Source organism: Homalodisca vitripennis, chromosome 7 (assembly GCF_021130785.1).
Source record: "Homalodisca vitripennis isolate AUS2020 chromosome 7, UT_GWSS_2.1, whole genome shotgun sequence".
NCBI classification, from domain to species: Eukaryota; Metazoa; Arthropoda; class Insecta; order Hemiptera; family Cicadellidae; genus Homalodisca; species Homalodisca vitripennis.
In genome coordinates, this window is record NC_060213.1 from 43,661,715 (window position 1) to 43,681,263 (window position 19,549).

The 19,549-nt window shown below is 30.3% G+C and overlaps 1 non-coding gene across 1 annotated transcript; it reads right to left on the reverse strand.

The window, feature by feature from the left end:
• Positions 1-19,277: 19,277 nt before the first annotated feature.
• On the reverse strand, positions 19,278-19,348 carry Trnaa-ggc. Its single transcript has one exon. It is a non-coding gene; the product is annotated as a tRNA-Ala (tRNA).
• Between the last annotated feature and the right edge of the window lie 201 nt (positions 19,349-19,549).

Consider the following 19,549-nt stretch of genomic DNA (forward strand, 5'->3'; position numbering starts at 1 on the left):
CTACTTTGGTAGCCTAAAATGTAATTTTCTTTTTATATTACTATTTATCTTAGATAAAATCCTAAAGATTGAAAAACTATAATTCATTTTCAAGGTAGCCAAAAATTAAGCAAAATGGAGCAATCTCTCAAATACTGCAACTTGAATAAGTCCTCTGAACATTCCTTGCGTTTGTCGGATGTAAAGGTTATCTGTAAGCGTATATATGCATATTTAGTTATTTATATAATCCATAAAAAACATTCTGGAGTCCATACAACGTAAATTTTTAGGAGAAAAAAATTAAGGTTTTTAATAACTGAACGTGTTTTGTTATTCTAGTTCATTATTTACATTGAACAATAATAGTCTAATTATTTTAAATTCTTTCTTTTATCAAGGCTTTATTTTTTCTTTACTTTATTATCTGCTTCTCTCTGATCTCTTCAACACGTATATATTTAAACTAGCACATCACTGCAACCTAAGGTTAAAGTAACAAATCATAACATATAAGGCATGAATCGCTACAAGTTGTGTGTCCACTCCATGCACATTAGAGATAAATCGTCCACTTAATAAAAAAAACTATAATTATTAAAACAGAACTAAAAAATGCAGGTAACAATAGATCTGCATTGAAATATCAATTAATTCCTAATGTTTTTGTTGTGATTCCTGACTTATACGAGTCAAAACGCTCTGATATTGATTGATTTGAACCATAGATTGTAGATGTGTACTTATATAACTATACAAATGAGGAAGATATCAGATTGAAGATATTGCACGTACTGTCACTGTTTTCTTACACAACAGTGTACAGAACAATTTCAGTATTGTAGCGGAATTGTAATGTTCTAAAGAATAAATAACAAGGTCCAGTCCTGTTCGGAAGTGTTTATAATATATAACTGTCAAAACATGAAAATGAGACTTGGAACTCTGACGAAAGATCAAAGCATTGGTATGTGATAAAAATACTGACTAGTCTGTCAGACAGTCTGTTGGAACGATATTGACAGCAGCAGCAGCATATGCACTTTAGCTGTCAATAAATGTCTGCTCTCATAGCTAAAATATATGTGCGTATCCGTTTATGTGAGGGAACTTCAAATCGAAGGTATAAAAGTCAAGCTTGTCGATTATTTAACTGACGAAACTAACGACATAACTTGAATCGGTTTTTCAAACACCTATAGTAGTTTTACCGTTATATGATTTGTGTAATACAAAGTTCCTAACTGAACTGTTTTATAAATATGAGCAGTATTCTAAAGTACTTAGAGTTGCTGTATCTGAAAATTGCACAAAAAGCTTATATATATATGTGTGTGTGTGTGTGTGTGTGTGTGTGTGTGTGTGTGTGTGTGTGTGTGTGTAGCTGTTTCTATGGGAGGAATATAGGCTATAGCCACTATACATTTTTTAATGCGTCAAATATACAACGCGCTTTAGTGGGTAAATCATAAAACCTTTTATTATTGCAATGGTAATTTCTCCGTAGGCGATTAAATAAGTTAAAATTGAGCACTACAATATTGTATATCGTCTTCCAACTGAACGAAAATTAATACACACTCCCAACTTAGACTCGGAATGAGATATAATTTTCAAATCATCTCTAGAATAAGTAGTAACACATGAAAATTATTATAATGGATCTAAAAATTACCCCTCAAAAGAGAGATCGAGTCCAACTCTAAATTTTAAAAGGAATTCCCTAAATTGATGCCTCAAATTAAATTCTTTAAAGACAAAAGCCAATGACACAAACAAATATTTTTTACTTCTATTAACCAAATCAATGTCACAAGATAAAATGTAAACTTTAATTAGACACTGTAATCAATGAAGTTAACGTAGAGAAACTACCTAATAGAATCATTCTTTTTTGAGACCTTAAAAATTAAGTATCATACAAAGAGGTTAATTTGAGCAAATTATCCCTCCTAAAATCTTTAAATGATTTTCAATAGTGTCTTATTACCCTTTTCTTGGCTACGCTCCCGGTCCATTGGACAGATGCGGTAACGGAAGGTGCCTGGCTCAGACGGTTTCGTGGTGGAAGTGCTGAGAGTAGTATGCACAGCTGTTACTGAGTATGTACGTTCAAGTAAGCACCATCGTTAACCGATGGAAGTTTAAACGCCTGGCCCTCATAAATAAAGGCAAGTGACATCCTGGAACACTGTCGGCATACGGAACTTCATACAGGCCCGTCGAGCGGTCGAGACGAGTGGTGTCATTTCTGACCGTCAGTGTGGTTTTTGGCAGGCCGCTTTACAATTGGGGGTGGTGGCGCACTTTGTAGACGCTTTCGTGTCGGTTCATTGTGGAAACCATCTCACGCGTGGTATCGGCCACGCTCAGCCAGGTGTGCTGATATAATGACCGCTCTTCTAAATGCTTTCCACGTTACTGCCCAACTTCACAGAACAGATATCTTAGGTATAAGTGGTTGACATATACGATTGCTGGAGAGAGATCACGGCGGGAGCTGCGAAGGGCTCGATCCTGGGACTGGACTTATGGAACATCGCCTACGATAGCATCATTCGAATTTAAATGCCTGAAGGGATCTTCCTGGTGGAATACACAGACAATATTACAGCGGTTATCACTGCGAGGACCTTCCACAAACAACAATGGCTGCTCACCCGGCAACGGAGAAGGGCCGGATCGTACTTCTAGCCAGACGAAGGATTGATATCATCGTTTAGGTCCAGGTGGACCGGGAAAAAAAGAATAATAAAGGAGCTTCAAAGAGAAGCTCCTTTATTAATAAAGAAAATTTTATAAACGTGGATCGCAATCGGTCCGTAGCTCTGCCAGCAGATAAATTAGACGCTGTCCATCCTAAAGCCTGAACAAACAACACTTGACTTTGACGTAAGTTAATAATTCCTAAAATGTAGGTGCAAAATGGTCGGTAGTTCTACAAGGAGGACACGTAGTGGCCTCTTTACGCCATTATGAATAGACTTACCAATTTCCTAAACGTGGGTGGCAATTCGTTAGTAGCTCTACAAGGAAGTCACGTAGATGCTCTACATCAACCAGCCTGAACAAGCATTAAGAGACCGTCCTCACTCTACAGAAAAATACCAATTTACTAAACGTCAATGGAAAGTTGTCATTAGCTCTGCAAGCAGATCGTATAGCAGATCACTGTCTACACGTTCGTTCTCATCAAAAAATTAAACATCGTCCTTACTTCGAAGAGATTTCGCCAAACGTGGGTGGCAGATCAAGTAGACGGAGTACATCCACTAAGCTTAACAAGTATTAAACATTGTCCTCACTTTTAAGTTTTGAGAAGCAACAATGTATTTCCGCTCCGTTTCAACAAAATTGTAATTTAATTATAATGAAAATCTATTTTCATAAAATAATATTTTGCCATTTACAATTCTATTGAATAATAATGTTGAAATATCCTGATTTGTTTAACACGCAAATAATTAACTACATAATAAACGTAGATATTGATATGTCTGTTACTGATTCTGATCTGTACTGCCTAATTTTATATGAAAATAAAGAAAGGTTAAATAATGGAAAATAATATTCTTTTTATCACTAATAAGTGGTTCAAGCGTATACCAAGTGTCCCACAAAGAGGTTTAAACGTTTTACCTTATAATACTTGGCCATTTATGTACCGAACATTTTAAAACTCTACACATCTCCTTAAATAAGTTTTAATAGTATTTTGTAAAAACTATTAAAAAGCTCTTTAGCAATAGTTGAAAAAAATGGTGGCATTTTGAAAAACTGTACGTTAAAACTGTATTTTTGGTTTTGTAAAATTATGTATTATCACACTCCAGAGAAATAAAGCATTTCAATCAGAAAATTACAACTTAGCCTATTAAAAACCTATAATTAGAGTTAAAAGTTAATCTAAGATTAGTTATCCTCAGATACACACTGATAACAGCACTTAATAAATGAATCGCAAGCTCTTACAAAGACATTCTGGTATCCACAGGAGTTCCTCTTCAGTTGATTGTTTTAATTCCCCATCATTATTGGAGCTACGAAAACGTTTTCCTTTAAATAACCAAATAGAAAGAAATCATACACAGATACAATTTTTTATCAGGGTAGCTAATCCAAAAAATCTATTCCACGACCAATCCAACGGCCATCAAAGTTCTCATTTGGAAATCACGTGACTGGATTTGCGAAATGAGGATGGGCTCCATCTTGTTAAAATATTGCTTTATCCAATTCTGGAATTGCAAAATGAGGCAAGACCTGTTCATTGAAAAACTGTCCGTACCCATTCATTCATTCCCAGTAATTTTACTGTCTTAATTGTCGTAAGATAACACCCTATTACAACTGCAAGCTTTCCAAACAGTAATTCCTTTTGATTTGCGTAGAGTCTGTTCAAGAATGTGACGATTACCGGTGTTGTAATAATTACAGTTATTTGCATATTTAAAGCACCATTGCGGTAGAAAGTGGACAGGTGTGAAAAAAAAATTTAAGTATGTTAATTAGGATCTATCTCATGAAACTTAATGATAGGAGAACAAAAACTCTACTCTCCTGTCCTGATCATCATCTAGAAGATTATGGTGACTTATGTAAAAAAAAATTCTTTTCTTAATTATTCTTTGCGATGAAGGCTTTGGAACACCAGTTACAAGTTCAACATTAATTAGTGATTTAATTTACCTGGAAACCTTTCCTCATTTGATCCTCTAGAGTAATTTTTTACGACACTTCCAGTTTCTAACAAAAGAGTTTTCCACTTAGTTATTGTTGGATTGCTAGGTGGTTCAACTCCTGGTTAGTAGGCAACCTGAAATTTTGTAAAAGCTTCTGTAATGTTGCTAAAAAGCAATAGCCCTAGCACAATACTTCACTTTTCGTTCAACATTTAAAGCCATTTCTAGAACTTCAAGAACATTAAAACTGTAATGTAAAAGATTCTGTTATGTTTGTAGGTAAATTATTTACTGTAGTTAATGTTTTACCTGATGTGTTACTTACCTTATGCATTCATACGCAATTACAAAGACATTGAACATCTATGAGCACGGTAGAAGTGAATTGTATTTTCGACGTGAATGTCAATTACTCCGGTTTTTATTACCTGTTTGTACCATGGTTCATTTTGCATTGTTTCGCCGGTCAAGGAAATATTTGCGTACTCAACAGTAGTAAAAAAGGTTTAATTTAAAAATGGTTATTACTAATAAGCTTAATCTAGTCTTTAACACTATGAATGAAAGTAGTAGTTAAAATAATAATCTATATGGTTTAAGTGTTTAAAATAATCTTTACACAGAAAATTTCATTACATTTCAGTTGCTTTTCAAATACTATTTTTGAAATTTATGGACTAAGATGGGATTTTTTGCTACCTGAGAGACCATTGAGCGTAGCCGGGAAGGAATTACGACGATAAAAAGAGGTCTATTTTCATACCACTAAACTTAAAAATATCCTTGTAAATTTAAATAAAATAGGTGGAATAGTTAATATATAATATTATTAGCATAATATAAACCATATTATATATTACTCCTAGAGCATTGTGTTATAGAAATAATGAAAGAAATATATTAATTATATATTTGCATACAAATTTACAGCATTTTCATTTTAAGATCCCATTTAACATGTAAATAAGTTGAGAGTGAAATATAAAATCCCTGTGTTCTTGAAACATCTTCGTAGATACAATTTGAATCTGAATCAAAGGTTTGTAAATTACAGCAATTAAGACGAAATAACCAGTAAAAGCACGTTTTGCAAATGTAATTCAATAAGTACTAAAAGTAATTTGTAAAATAAAATTAATTAGCAATCTTTAAAAATAGCAAATGTGAAATATTCCGATAGAATATCCGATATTCATGAATTAAAAACATGGTAAGTGATGATACGGTGAGGGGATGGGAATTGAAGTTGATTGTTTGAACCACAATTTAAACTACGTACATTGTAATTGAAATAATCTTATTGGAGTTTGTAAATAAACAAAGATAATTTAAATAGGATTACATTAGATGAATAAAGGACATAAAGGAATGGGACCCAGCACATTTGGAGGTGAGCCTGTGTTAATTATACAAACCAAAGAAAATACCAAATAGAAAGGCGCATCATGATACTACACAAAGCGTGATTAAACGTCAGTAAAATAATCTTAAATGAGATAAGATTAGCAAAATATAATAATAGATAAAAGGTTTTATCAATATTAAACGGAATAAATAAGACAATGAAGAAGCAGTAGAAGTGAGGAAAACAAAATGATCATGATATAAGCTCTTTTGTTATGATTTGAGCCTGAAAGAGAAAAAAGGTTAAATCATGAAACGAATGAAATATGTACCCATATTGTACAGTTTCCATACCAATTTATGTCAGTATTTGAGGTAAGGGAATTTAGAGTAGGTAAGAGAAAAGAGTAAGGGTAATTATAATTCGTAATTTTTGTATTCTAATTTGTCAATTGTCATTTAATATACGTATTAATAGATTTAAAATATAAAATAATTGAAATATACGAGATCTTTATCAATAACATAAAACATAAAAAAGTGATATTTTGTTTGAGCTTTCTATACCTAGTAATTAAAATTTTAAATACGTATAATGTGGTTTTTAATCTTGCAATTTATGGTTGTAAAAACAAAACTTAGCAAATCAAAAATTTAGTAATGTTTATGCAATTCGATCATCAAATTTGGTAATAATGAGATGTGTAGCGTTTTATTAAGTAACATTATGGTCACGCCGAAATGCTGGAATACAAAGGCAGTTAGTACAGTCAGGCATATTGTGGTTCCACAGTATTCCAATTATACCCTGGAGAGCGCTCTACAGAATTACTCTGGGGAACCCTTATGCAAATTAATGTACCGAGCTCATAAATGAATATTGCAATCAGTATGAATTATTGTAACGAATTTTTTTTGCAATATACAAGACAAAATTACAAAGTATAACAAATCATTACTAATTATAAATATTCGCAACTGAACTATTGTACAAAATTCAAATGGTTTTCTATTCTTTTGGTTCCAACTAATTTATACCCTTTAGAAAATTTGCTATAATGTATTTTATATGTTGGAAGTAAGTAAAAAGGGGACTTTTAAAATCTACTTTAATAAATCTTTAAGATAATTAAGTAATTCTAGGAAAAGCGTATTCAATTCCACACATCAATATATTTACTAACAAATTTATTACAGGAGGAATTGCCAATTCAGGAAAATTAAATCATCTGGCAGTTGATAACAATTAATTAGATTAAATCTTCCAATCATGTTTAGATCAGCCTGGAAATTCAAGAGACTTTGGTTTCCTAGATTCCATTTATTGTACGTAGGTTTCTAAACTAAACTGATTGAAATATTTCTCAAGTTTTCAAAAACACAAATTATAAATAATATTTTTATTTTAGAGATGCTTTAGAGGCAAAAATTATACTTATAAAATTAGTTTATTTATATGAATAACTTCGACTAGATAACTTTTAGTTAATTGAAAGTCCTTGCACTGAAAACTATCTTCCAAAATATATTAAATTGTATTTTAGCATAATTATACAACAGGGTAGTAATACTTCACTCCTGTTACGTGGTAAATTTCTTTTATATAAGTCACTTCGTTATACTGCATACGCTACTGTACCACGTATTAAAGTGTCATATGATATTATTTGGTTTCTTTATATATAAATTTATTCTGAGATTGTCTTGTTGCTAGCTTTATTACGTGTAAGTCTATTGTTAAAAATTCCTCTAAGGCTCAGCCAATCTTATGGATATACAAAATTATGGGACTCGCTGTTGCTTATATAGAAATGAAGCTTTATGCAAAATTTCATGTCTGTAGGTCAGTCACGCTCGAGATATCGTGTCAACAGACAGACAAACCAACAAATAAAAAATGCGTACAGCCCTTCTATTGATAGCTTTCTGTAATATTTGGAAACTAAATGAAGCTAAAATTTCTCGAGATAGTAAAATATTTTTAACGTCCTTACTTTTAATTTGTATAAGTAATATGTGTATTTAATAGAAAATGAAATCATAAGCACTTAAACATGCTAATGAAATATTGGCTACGTTGGTTAAACAATAAGTAGGCATGTTGTATAATATAAGTTCTACTTACTTTAAAGGTACTGATGTACAGGACATTACTGTTGTTACTCGTAATATGAGCTTTGTCAATATGAATATTAATATCTTACTGGTAAACATTATGTGTATATACGATTTAGTTTACTTAATTAGTATGAAAACTTAACGACTCAACCCCGTTTTAAAATAAAATAATATTTGCCTAAATTTTATTTTAGTAAGTGAATAAAGGACAAGACGTGATTTCAATTCGGATTTTCAACTCGGAGTGATATGAGCTCTAAAACTCAAGATCTCTGGCACCAATCAGACTGCTCGTGTCATGTAACTCTTGTAGCACATTCTTGAATCTTGTGTTTCTCTTGTGTGTTGAGAAATCACATTTACATGTATTCACAATTTATACGACTCTGTCACAGAGGAAGTTCTTGGCAAAGGAATAATCAAACAGACTTTGACAAAATTCAAATTCGAGGTGTTGAAAATATATTTTACAACCTTACAGACCAGAAGAGAAGCAGTGAAATATTTTTCTATATATTAAAAAATAAAAGAATTCATATTCGCTAATATTTTTCTAAATATATGGAAGTTAATTAAATTTATGATCAAGAATGAAGGTTTTAGAAAATTTTATTGTAACAGATTATTTTATATTCTATTACTTCCTTTCCTATTCTTAATACATAATGCTTGGCAGCACAAAATATGTTTATATCGACAAATATACAATGTATCTATTGACTTTAGCGAAGCCAACCTATTGGCGCTAGAGAAATTTAAATTCCGTCTGTCTGTTCAAAACATTTTCTCATAGACTTGGTGTTATATGTAGCTTTATTTATATATTACAGTTCTGACTGTGTGCATGTCACTCCACGGGATTTGTATTAAATAGAATAAGTCTACAATTAAGATGAGTGCAAGCATGTGAAAATAAAGTTTAACATATTATCAAAATTAGGTCGCTTATACAGAAAAAGTAAAAGCATAATAGTGTGAATGTAAAAAAAGTGATAAGGTTTATTTTTAGCGCACCTTGCGCTATAGTATCCTTCCTACCTTACCTGAAATTATATTGTTTTAAAATCTGTGAAGAAACATAAATTAATAAAACAAGTGTAAATGTATTAAGTGACTAGATATATTATATGAAGACATTAGCAGTTCTATCATAGTATACGTCAAATCAAATACTTAAATTACTTTAATACATATACTTAAATTTAGTTAAGAGTCTTTAAAGCCTATACCTGAGTATTTTAGCACTCGTAAAACTCAATTCTCGATAACTTATTCAACAATTAGTTGGCTTGTATATTATTCAATAGTTTTATTTTCCTTTAATATCAATCACCATGTATGTTGCGTAAAATTATTAAATATTGTCCGACACAAAAACAAAACTGGAATATGAAATTCCTTCGTCTATGAGTATGCAATTCAAGTCCTGTCTACTGAGGAAAACAGAGATTTCAAAATATACGTAATTTTGAAAAACATTCTCTTTATTGCGTGTTTTCCGCAAAATCTATTGCAAATACAAATTTAATCAAATATACTTGTTTAAAGATTTTTATGGTGGATTATTTTAAACGGTATATGAATTCCGGACTCTTGCCATTGTAATATGTTACAATCAATATAAAACTAAGTGTTTAGAATTGAGATCCATCCTCTTCTTTAGTTGTTAAAGCGTACGTTTTAGGATAAAACCCATCTTCTAGGAATACCATCCTAGGCCAAAACGAAGACCCGTTATATTTTACATTAAAACGACAAATATTTTTATTGATGAGGTAATATGAGGTGTTTATTCATTACGTGAAAATTCAAATGAATATACCGAGTAAAACCAGAATGAATCACAATGCATAATTTAGTGGAAAATGTGTTTCAAAATGTAAGCTCAATGATATTGAAGAAATGTTAGGTGGAAAATAAATTCTCTATAAGAATAAGGAATAAGATATTGTGTCAGTACTGCATTACGTAAAATTATAGACGTGATATTTTATTATTTTAGTTCATAATTAAGGTACACATGAACATTTAGATAGTCAAAATGACCATAAACCTAATAGTAGTTAGGGAAGTACTACATATAAAACTTATTATAAAAAAAAATAAATCTTGCTTATTACTGGAAAGAAATCCATATTAGATCTATAAACATTATATGAAGAGTAAAATGCAAATTTAGAACATGTAGCAACCTATTACTTTGTGACCCTATTTGAAATTTATTTGCTGGTTTTTACTTCTGATCATGGATGTTTCTTTTTATGTGAAATAATTGTTATGGATAAAATATAAACTGTAATCTTGTCAGTGTAAAACTGTAAAACTACTCAATTTATGTAATAAACTAAAGTTTTGCCTCCAAGTCTATAAATTTTACATTTTAATTTTTTATATATAAAAACGGTATTAGCATAAAAATGGAATAATAAAAAAAGGTGAATGTGAATAACTGCAAAAATAATCCAAGTATTGTTTAGAGAAATAAGGAAAGAATATTTATTAATCAGCAGAAACTCCTTTTCATAACCCGTTTAATCTGGAAGCAACAAATAACAACAGATCCACATTAATGGTTAGCGTCTAGTGGGCCACATGTGAATCTACAGGGGTAAGTGAATGTAGTATAGTTGAAAACCCCTAAATTTTTAACCCCATAATATATGCAAATATATAGTGTACATTCAGGTATATTCAAATAAGCCTTTTTCAAGGACAAATCGTAATATATTTCTACTATCCGAAATGTTTGTACACATATAAACTCATAGTAGAGATTTGTACATTTATTGAAAAACCATAAATATAATTTAATTGACACCCAGTCTTAAATCAACTAGTGATAAACATTTAAAACATCAGTTGAATACATCTATATGTCTTATAATGAAGTCTATATCTGACCCTTAATCACTTTCCATATTATGTAATGTATTTTATGAGAACAATGGTAATAAATCGTATTAGTAAGTGCACATAAGAGCTTAATAAATATATAGGACAAAGGATAAAAAACATCAAAGCTAAATTAGAATACACACAACGATATTGTGGCGGTCGAGGAACGTACATAATCTGTTTTGAACGTCACTGTAAACAGATCTTCTTATAAACTTGATGAGGATGTGCAAAAGACGTGTGTGTAAAAATAATACTATAGAGGCATTGCAGTACTTATTTCTCATAGAATATTAAAGTATTATTTGCTGGTATAGCGTTAGTGAAGCCAGAAACTTTTATTTTAACAAGAGACATAATACTTGTATAATTACAATTCATTTGATTTGTATGCATTATGATTGAATCGATATCCTGCTAACAACTAGAAAATATTTTAATGTTTAGTACAATAAAAATGTTTATCGTTACAAATTAAAGGTTCTAACGGAATTTAATTTGAACTTAAACTTAAGAACGCCTCGTTTAACAAAATTTCAGAATAAAAATACATACAGATAGCAAAATTTATTCTTATAAATAATTTTATTAATTCTTCTTAAAAAAATTATTTTATTCCTATGAATACAATTTGGTTTAATTCTATGCATTTTACTTTGATAGTGGAGTTATAGCAGTAGGTTTAAGATGAAAAACGGCGAAGGCACACTAATATCTCAAATCTAAACATACATCACATTATTGAAGTAGTGGAAAAGTGAATAGTGAAATGAAACAGTTATTTGTAAATTTAATTAATTGGCGGCTAACGTATGGCATACTAAAGAAGAAAAATATAAAATTTTCATACGGCTAAAAACACTTTATTTCACATTTTTCCGCAAACGTCGCTCGTTAGGGCCGGTGATTAAGTGATGTAAATAAGTAATATATACTTCATTATTTTAATTCATTTATTTCGCATTCAAGTATTTAATAATCCTTCACAATATTTTGTTCGTTCAAAAGCTGCCTTCTTCGTAATATATTCGTAACATGAAAATACTCCTTACTACTAAATTAAACACCGAGAGCATTAAAGTCTTTGAGCTAGAAGTTAATGTCACACCGTTTAGTAACAATTACTCTTTCTACATAATGTTTATAGCTAAAGCAATATATTTCTATATTTTTATTGTTTGTAACACTGCCGTTACGGTCTATATAATTTGTCCCTTACAGTCGTGTAGTTGTATGACGGTCTGTGTTATTATTCAGAAAGAAAGTACAACAAACTCGAAGCTTAGTATGTAAATTCCTTTTTGTCTTAGGAAGAATTCTTTTGGTTTTGAGTCCGTTCGTCTGTGCGATTACTCATGATAGAAAATTCCTGGGGATTTGAAACAAGATATATAATTTCCTCTCATGTAAAAGACCTATATTCATTTTTGGAATTACAGGGTAGAATGACAGTCCATATTTTGTTGTCCTTCTGTGCGTTAACCCTTTTGTTACTTTATATTGGAATTTTTCGTGATTATTGATAATCCGAAATCAATACTATTATGGATCCCCTCATATAAATTGTTTTATCGGTTTATTTTCATCCAAAGAAGTGCTCTAATTTTACCTATCGAGTATTTATTATGAACTATTAATAATATAAACAAATTACGAATAATATTTTGGAAGTTGAATGGTGAGTAAAGTATAAAAGTAAATTAAAACAACCTTGTTTAAGTATTTCTGCAAAATATTTTAGTTAAATTATAATAAAATTGTATTAATGTATGTTTATTAGTCAAATATCTAACTAACTACATGGAAGAGCCACAATAAATTTCCAGTTAATGAAGCACTGCCGATAAAGAGTCTTATGATACATCTATTTAACTGTGTAACTCAATTCTACATCCAAAGGAATGTGTTATAACTGAACTTACATTTGATTTATTTTATTAAATATTCTTTAAGGTTATATCAATATTTTATTCCATTTGATAAACTTCGTCAACATTCTCAAACTAAAGTGTACCATAATCATAATTTATAATATACCTTTATGACACTGCACCGATACATACATGTAACAACAACATCTTGGACAAATAATTTTGTCTTAAGTAATAAATTATCGTATTATTGCTTTTATTTAACGAATTTCTTAATACTTAAACAATTTAAAGAATATTTAAGACCGTAAAAATTAATTAAAAAAAATAATAAATATATACCCTAAAAAGATATATACAACTTCAGTTTCAGAAAACGTATTTCAATAAATTGAAACAATGCTCAAGGATTAAACAAGATGGCATTAGTTTTAAACTCCTCGTTTTGTTCTCAATGTGTTTCAGTTAGGAAATTGAATATTCAGCAAATCGATATTTAAAGCAGGAAAAAATCCATTTAAAATTTGCAGCTAATTTCTTTGGATTTAGCATCGTGCTGTGTCTAATCTGTATCCTGCTATCTCTAACATTTATCGTGCTGTACGAAAAATGTGTCATAAATTAATCGTGCTGTATTTGAAATGTATCGTTCTTTGTCCAAAATAGATCTTGATGTGTGAAAATAAAAAAGAGGTACTCATCAGAAGTTAACTTGCGTATTTATTAAATAAATCAAATATATACTCTATATATGGTACATATGTATGTAGCTTGTATCTGAATTCGGATTTCCAAACATTAAACAAGAAAACCTGCAGCTTACATAGATAATAAATACTTTAAAATAATTCCCTGCATTTAAATATCTTTCCAGTATTTTACTTTTATCAAGTAACTCATATAATAAACTTCAAAAGCTTTGACTAAGTAATAATCCTTTTTAGTAGATTATCGTTTTAGGAACTACTTTTAAAAATAATAAATAAAATTAAATATGTTGTAAGATACGCTTTGTAGAAAACATGTGAAATATACGGCATTCAAGTTTTTAATTGTAAACACTGTAATTAACTATTTAAAGTGGTTTGATACTATACCATATTTATTTAATTTGTTAGTTATATTGATACTTATGATGATTATAAATAACATCAGAAGTACTTACTTGAAACGTACATATTTGATTTATTATTATATTGTCTTGTATTTACCTTAATACTATAACAGTAACACATTATTAAGTGGTGTGTAGGCATACAAGTATGACAACAATTATAGGTAATACAAGTATGATGGTAATGCTGCTTCGCAGATATTCCAATTACTGTCTGTAGAGCGTCCCGCCATCGCATTGCTAAGGGATGCTTAAGAGAATTGTGCTTTGGCGAGCTCATGTATGCACAATGTGTTCTGATGCAGTATTTATGAGTACATCAGAGGGTTATTCTTTATTTATTTATACCCTTACTTGTTTTTACTTCCTAATTGTAAAAACTATAATGTTCAATTAACATTATTAAATAATAGAATTATTTAAGACAGTTTAATTTGGCTAATGAATGATTTGCTATATTATCCATATATGGACGGAGATGTGTATTTTGCATACGATCTTGTCTTCACGATTATCAATGTTAGCTTTGTATGGCATCCCTTATAAACATATTTTAAAGGTTTATTAAAACTTTTTCAAACGTTGGTATAACTGCTTACTGTAGTTACAAATAAATTCACCAGAGTAACGGTAATTTAAGGGGTATCGCGTAGACAGGCAGACGAATGGAATGCTCATTGAATTTTTCATTCTAAATCATCCATGTTTTCTTTTTACCAAGAGTTACTTGGGTTCAAGTACCAATTTAAAGTCTCTGGGACATCGCTTCCCTATGGTTATTACACAGGTAGGCAGATCGAGTTTAAAGGAGCATTTCTGCACATAATTATATTTCCGATCCCACAGCTTATTTAGCCTTGTTCCTCCAAATAATAAATGTACACATACTGTACGTATCAAAAACGTATTATAGTAAAGAATCGATTATTTCCTACTCTTGAGGTTTATATCAGGTTTAATATATTTTCAGTGCCACAGTAAATGTTGACTCGTTGTTCCGATGAGGGAAATACATTTAAATACTTAGAACTGAGAACCTAGCTATGTCCAACATTCTTTACATCATGCCGTTTAAATTAAATTGTATTGTAATATATTTATTTATAGTGAGAAATATGAGTTTCCTTTATTTTGCCGATCAAGATAATGTAACTACCTCAGACACATGCTTTTGTCAAACATTGTCTACTTACGTTTCCTGCAATCTTCTTTCAGTCTAACATATTTCCAATGCCATAGTTGTATGTCCTAGGGCCCCAAGATGAAGAAAATATACTTACTTAGGACTGAGAAGTATTCTACTGTAAAAACCGTATCCTTCCGGTATAAAGGGGAAATCCTTAGGAAGATTATTCAATATTTCAGTAATCATTTATGACGGGTTTTGGGTTGTATAAGTTTTGTTTTCGCACTGTAGTCTGGGAAAGAATAGCTAGCTACAGCTAGTTGCTAGTTGAAACATCTCAGTGTAAAATTGCCATATTGCAATGTCAAGAAGCCAACCAGTCTTGATTATATAGACTTTCTTACATACACACTCACATTCACATTTTCCTCATTAAGTAAGGTATTAAAACAGTAACTTTAATTCAAGTATTTCAAATTCTTTAGTCACGTTTAATTAATCACTGGCCTAAACAAAATAAAGATTATAGTTTACCCGTATTTTTTTATCTTGATAACACTAATATTTCAGCACTTATATTATATAATTAAAATTTACACTAATATTTCAGTCTCTTTGACGTACTTCAACTAAAACATCCAAAAATGTTAAAAAGTGTGAAAAGCAGCCTAGTGGCAGTAAAATTTGGATTTTGAAACATAAATTTTATCATTAAAATGGTAGTTAAATTAATAAAACTTATGTTTGTGCTGCCATAAAGCAATTATTACACAAGACAGTTGATTCATTTTAACAATATCTTTAAACTATTATTCCAAACATTAAGAGACGAAGATAGGGGTTTTAGCTAACTTAGAGACCAGTGTGGCGCAGCCTACAGGGATTTTTTTTAGATAAGAATAGATCTATATGCAAACCTGGATCCCTTAGAATGTTTATGTAAAATTTCAGTAAAATATAGCATACACTATATAGTCAACGCGTGAAAGTAAAACACACAAAGAAAGCTATTTCTAATGTAATTAGGAGTGTAATGTGTAACTATTCATTAGCCGTAATTTATCAGTAATCACGTGGTATACAATTGGGTATCGGAAGATGTATCTTAAAGAAAACGTTTAGACGATGCGGCAGGGGCAAAGATAATGGTGTAATTAAATTTAAACCGTGTTTTTAACCCAAACATGTTCCGGGACAAGTCCCGGAATATGTTAAAGCAACATGTTAAAGCAACGCGATAAAGTAAGGAACATGTATTACAGCAATCTGGTATTAGACCTTTGTTATAGAGACATGCTTGTTTGAGGCCTGCTATTAAGGTAATTAATTATATTCAAAACAAAAAAGTTACACTTGAATTAGTGTTTGTTGAAAAATGAGAATATCATTTAACCTGTACTAAGATTTTCAATAAGCAAGGTATATTTATAAGGTAATAACTTTTTTTATATATAACAAATTATCTTAGGCCTACATATGTATATAATTTATAGATTGCCACAATAAATCAAACTCAAATTTGACACCGCAGTTTAGACAGACTGGAAGTTATTTAAACTGTCGGAACTGTTTATTTTAGTATAAATTGTGTTGTTTTGGCTTGTCTGTAAATATAAATCAAATGACCTGACTGACTCACTGATTTATCAACTAGCTAATATATGGTACAACTAAACGTGTTCAAGCTTATAATAATTAATTAGCAATTGGCATATAGTTCGAAAAATATATGCCACATATACGTAATCAGACAACAAATTGACTGTTGGTTCTCCTCCTTTTATAAGAAATAAAACAAAACAGATACATAATTCTAGCAAACCCAAAAGTAGGTGTTTAATTAATTTTCTAATACCACTAAATCCTTAAGGAATGCAGAGTAAGCAGCTGCATAATAAGCTATAATGAATGGAACGTACACGATAATTGCTGGCAAAACTTAGTGTGACATGCAGTACGTGTGTTATGCAAATGGGTCCTGTCATTGCAGATTCCACTCTGAGTAACGTATGCTGTAGCAATTGATGCAATAATTAATAACGTGTATACATCGAAGAAGGCTATTTATAAAAGCCAAAATTTAGGTCAGTTTTACACTAAACTTCTTCTAACAATCTATATTTGATTTTTAAAATTCCTGTCCACCCTTTTAATCACTTCCTAAAGCATTAAAAACGACCCTGAAACATTTTTATTGATTAAAGTTTATATATTCAGACTAAAATTGAATCATAAACTACTGCACGCTTCAGCTGTTACATAAACTACTTCATAATAAAGCAGAAAATATATTTCATTTACGGAACGTTTTAGTGCTCACGTTCGTCTAGTTATTACTGTGATGCTATAAAGGCCACCTTCATTTACCACTAGCTTGGCACAAAAGCATACTAAATTTGGAATATTTTTGAAATGAATTTACAATAAATACATAATAGAATGGCCATATTGAAACAGTTTTATGAAATAACCGTGAACTACCTTGAATATCTATCAAACATTCCATCGTATTTGACTGAGTAGATCCAATGATTTTAGTAAAAATGTAACTATTTTAGTAACTATTTTACTGGGGAGTAATCCTAATACCGACATCTCTTAAGTAATACAGATCGATTATTAAATGTTATTAGTAGTATATTTTAGAGGCATGACATGTTAGTAAACATTATTAAAACCTAAATCTTTCGAAACAGTTAGCCTACTTCCCTTCTTCCACATCCAACGAATTATTTCGAAAGTAAATACTTGTGGATATTCTAATTTAATCTAGTCTAAGGATTTTCTATGCCATATTTGGGTTTTAATTTTCCTAGATCAAGAGAATATATACACAAAAATGTATAAGAAGTTACTTTCAGCCATTGAAAAGTACTTCCAGTCTAAGATATTTCTGGAGTCACAACTTAGTTTTTGTCTGTAATACTGTTAGTTACAATGCCTCTTTTGAAACATATAAATAAAATGAGATTTAGCCATGCAGAACTATTGAAACTGAAGCATTCTAAATTTACCTATATGTAAAACAATTATAATAAGTAACCAATTGTTACTCGTAAAAATGTTTTTTACCCTTAAATTTATCTTCACTTAAAAAATGTATGCCAGTTATTATTAGATAATTTTTAAAGGAAGGATTACTTAATGTGGTCCTTTTTATATTTTAAAATATAAGTACACTCTTATAACCTCTCTGTGATTTTTAAAAGTATAACTATAATTTTAATATATTTTCATGTAATTAGGTATAGATATTAATTTTTTTACTACTTTTAAAAGATAAACATTCATTTTATTGAGAATTTGTATAGAGTTCACAAACAAAAAAAAAACATTTTAAATATATAAATTTGTGCAGTATATTCATATCTTGATAAATGATTAAAGCCTGTAAAGTTTAGTTATTCTCTAGAATAAATAATTAGAGCTTCATGATGGGCAATTTTTGTTATATACGTATATACTTGTTTTTAAAACAAAATTTATTTTATAAATTGTATTTGTGTGGTTTAAATATAGCATTTATTGGACACAGAATATAAAATGCAGAATAAAAAAATGCAGTTTATATGGGTTCAAGAAATGCAATGTAGGGAAAATTTTAGCTAACTAAGTAGAGTTAAAAGGCCGTTGAAATTTGCCAGCACTGTTAGTGGTAAGCAAAGGGGAAGCTCAGACATATCTGTGGTATTGTGGGTCAGTAATCAAGTTTCAGTGGTGCCAACTATTGGAGAACTACAGATCAACATTTATTAGCCTTGTGGCCTTGTTCCACAAACATCTCTAGGTGGATAACCACCTTCTCTTTTGTGTTAAATAGTTGTTTACTTTCACTATGCGATTACTCTTTACATCGATAAGATAATCCTTACACACTGTGTTTATTGATTTACATGTAAAAACGATAACCCTAAATCAACTTAACTACTTCTGTTCTTCATTATATTAGTGGATAATACTTACTTGGATACAGTAATTGTACTCTCGCCTCATAAGAAAGATACTTCTGTAAGAGCTTCTGAGTGAATTGAAACTTCAGGATGAATCTACACTGGGAAAGACAAATAAAGTGGAGTATGTATATATATATATATATATATATATATATATATATAAAATTTCAATAAACATTGAATCGCAAAAAGTACTCGCTCCGCCGGGAGTCGAACCCGGATCTTTCACTTGCCGGGTGAATGTGCTACCATTACACCACAGAGCGCTCACTTTTTCCGATTCAATTATTTTGTATTTGGCCGTATCTGTCACATATGCGTTTAAATAAGCAAACTAACATATGATCGGAAGACCAAATACCTGTCAAACGACTTTTATTTACATTAAATTGTATAAATTGCAAATTGCCTTATTTAATTTCAATAAACATTGAATCGCAAAAAGTATATAAGTATAATATATATAT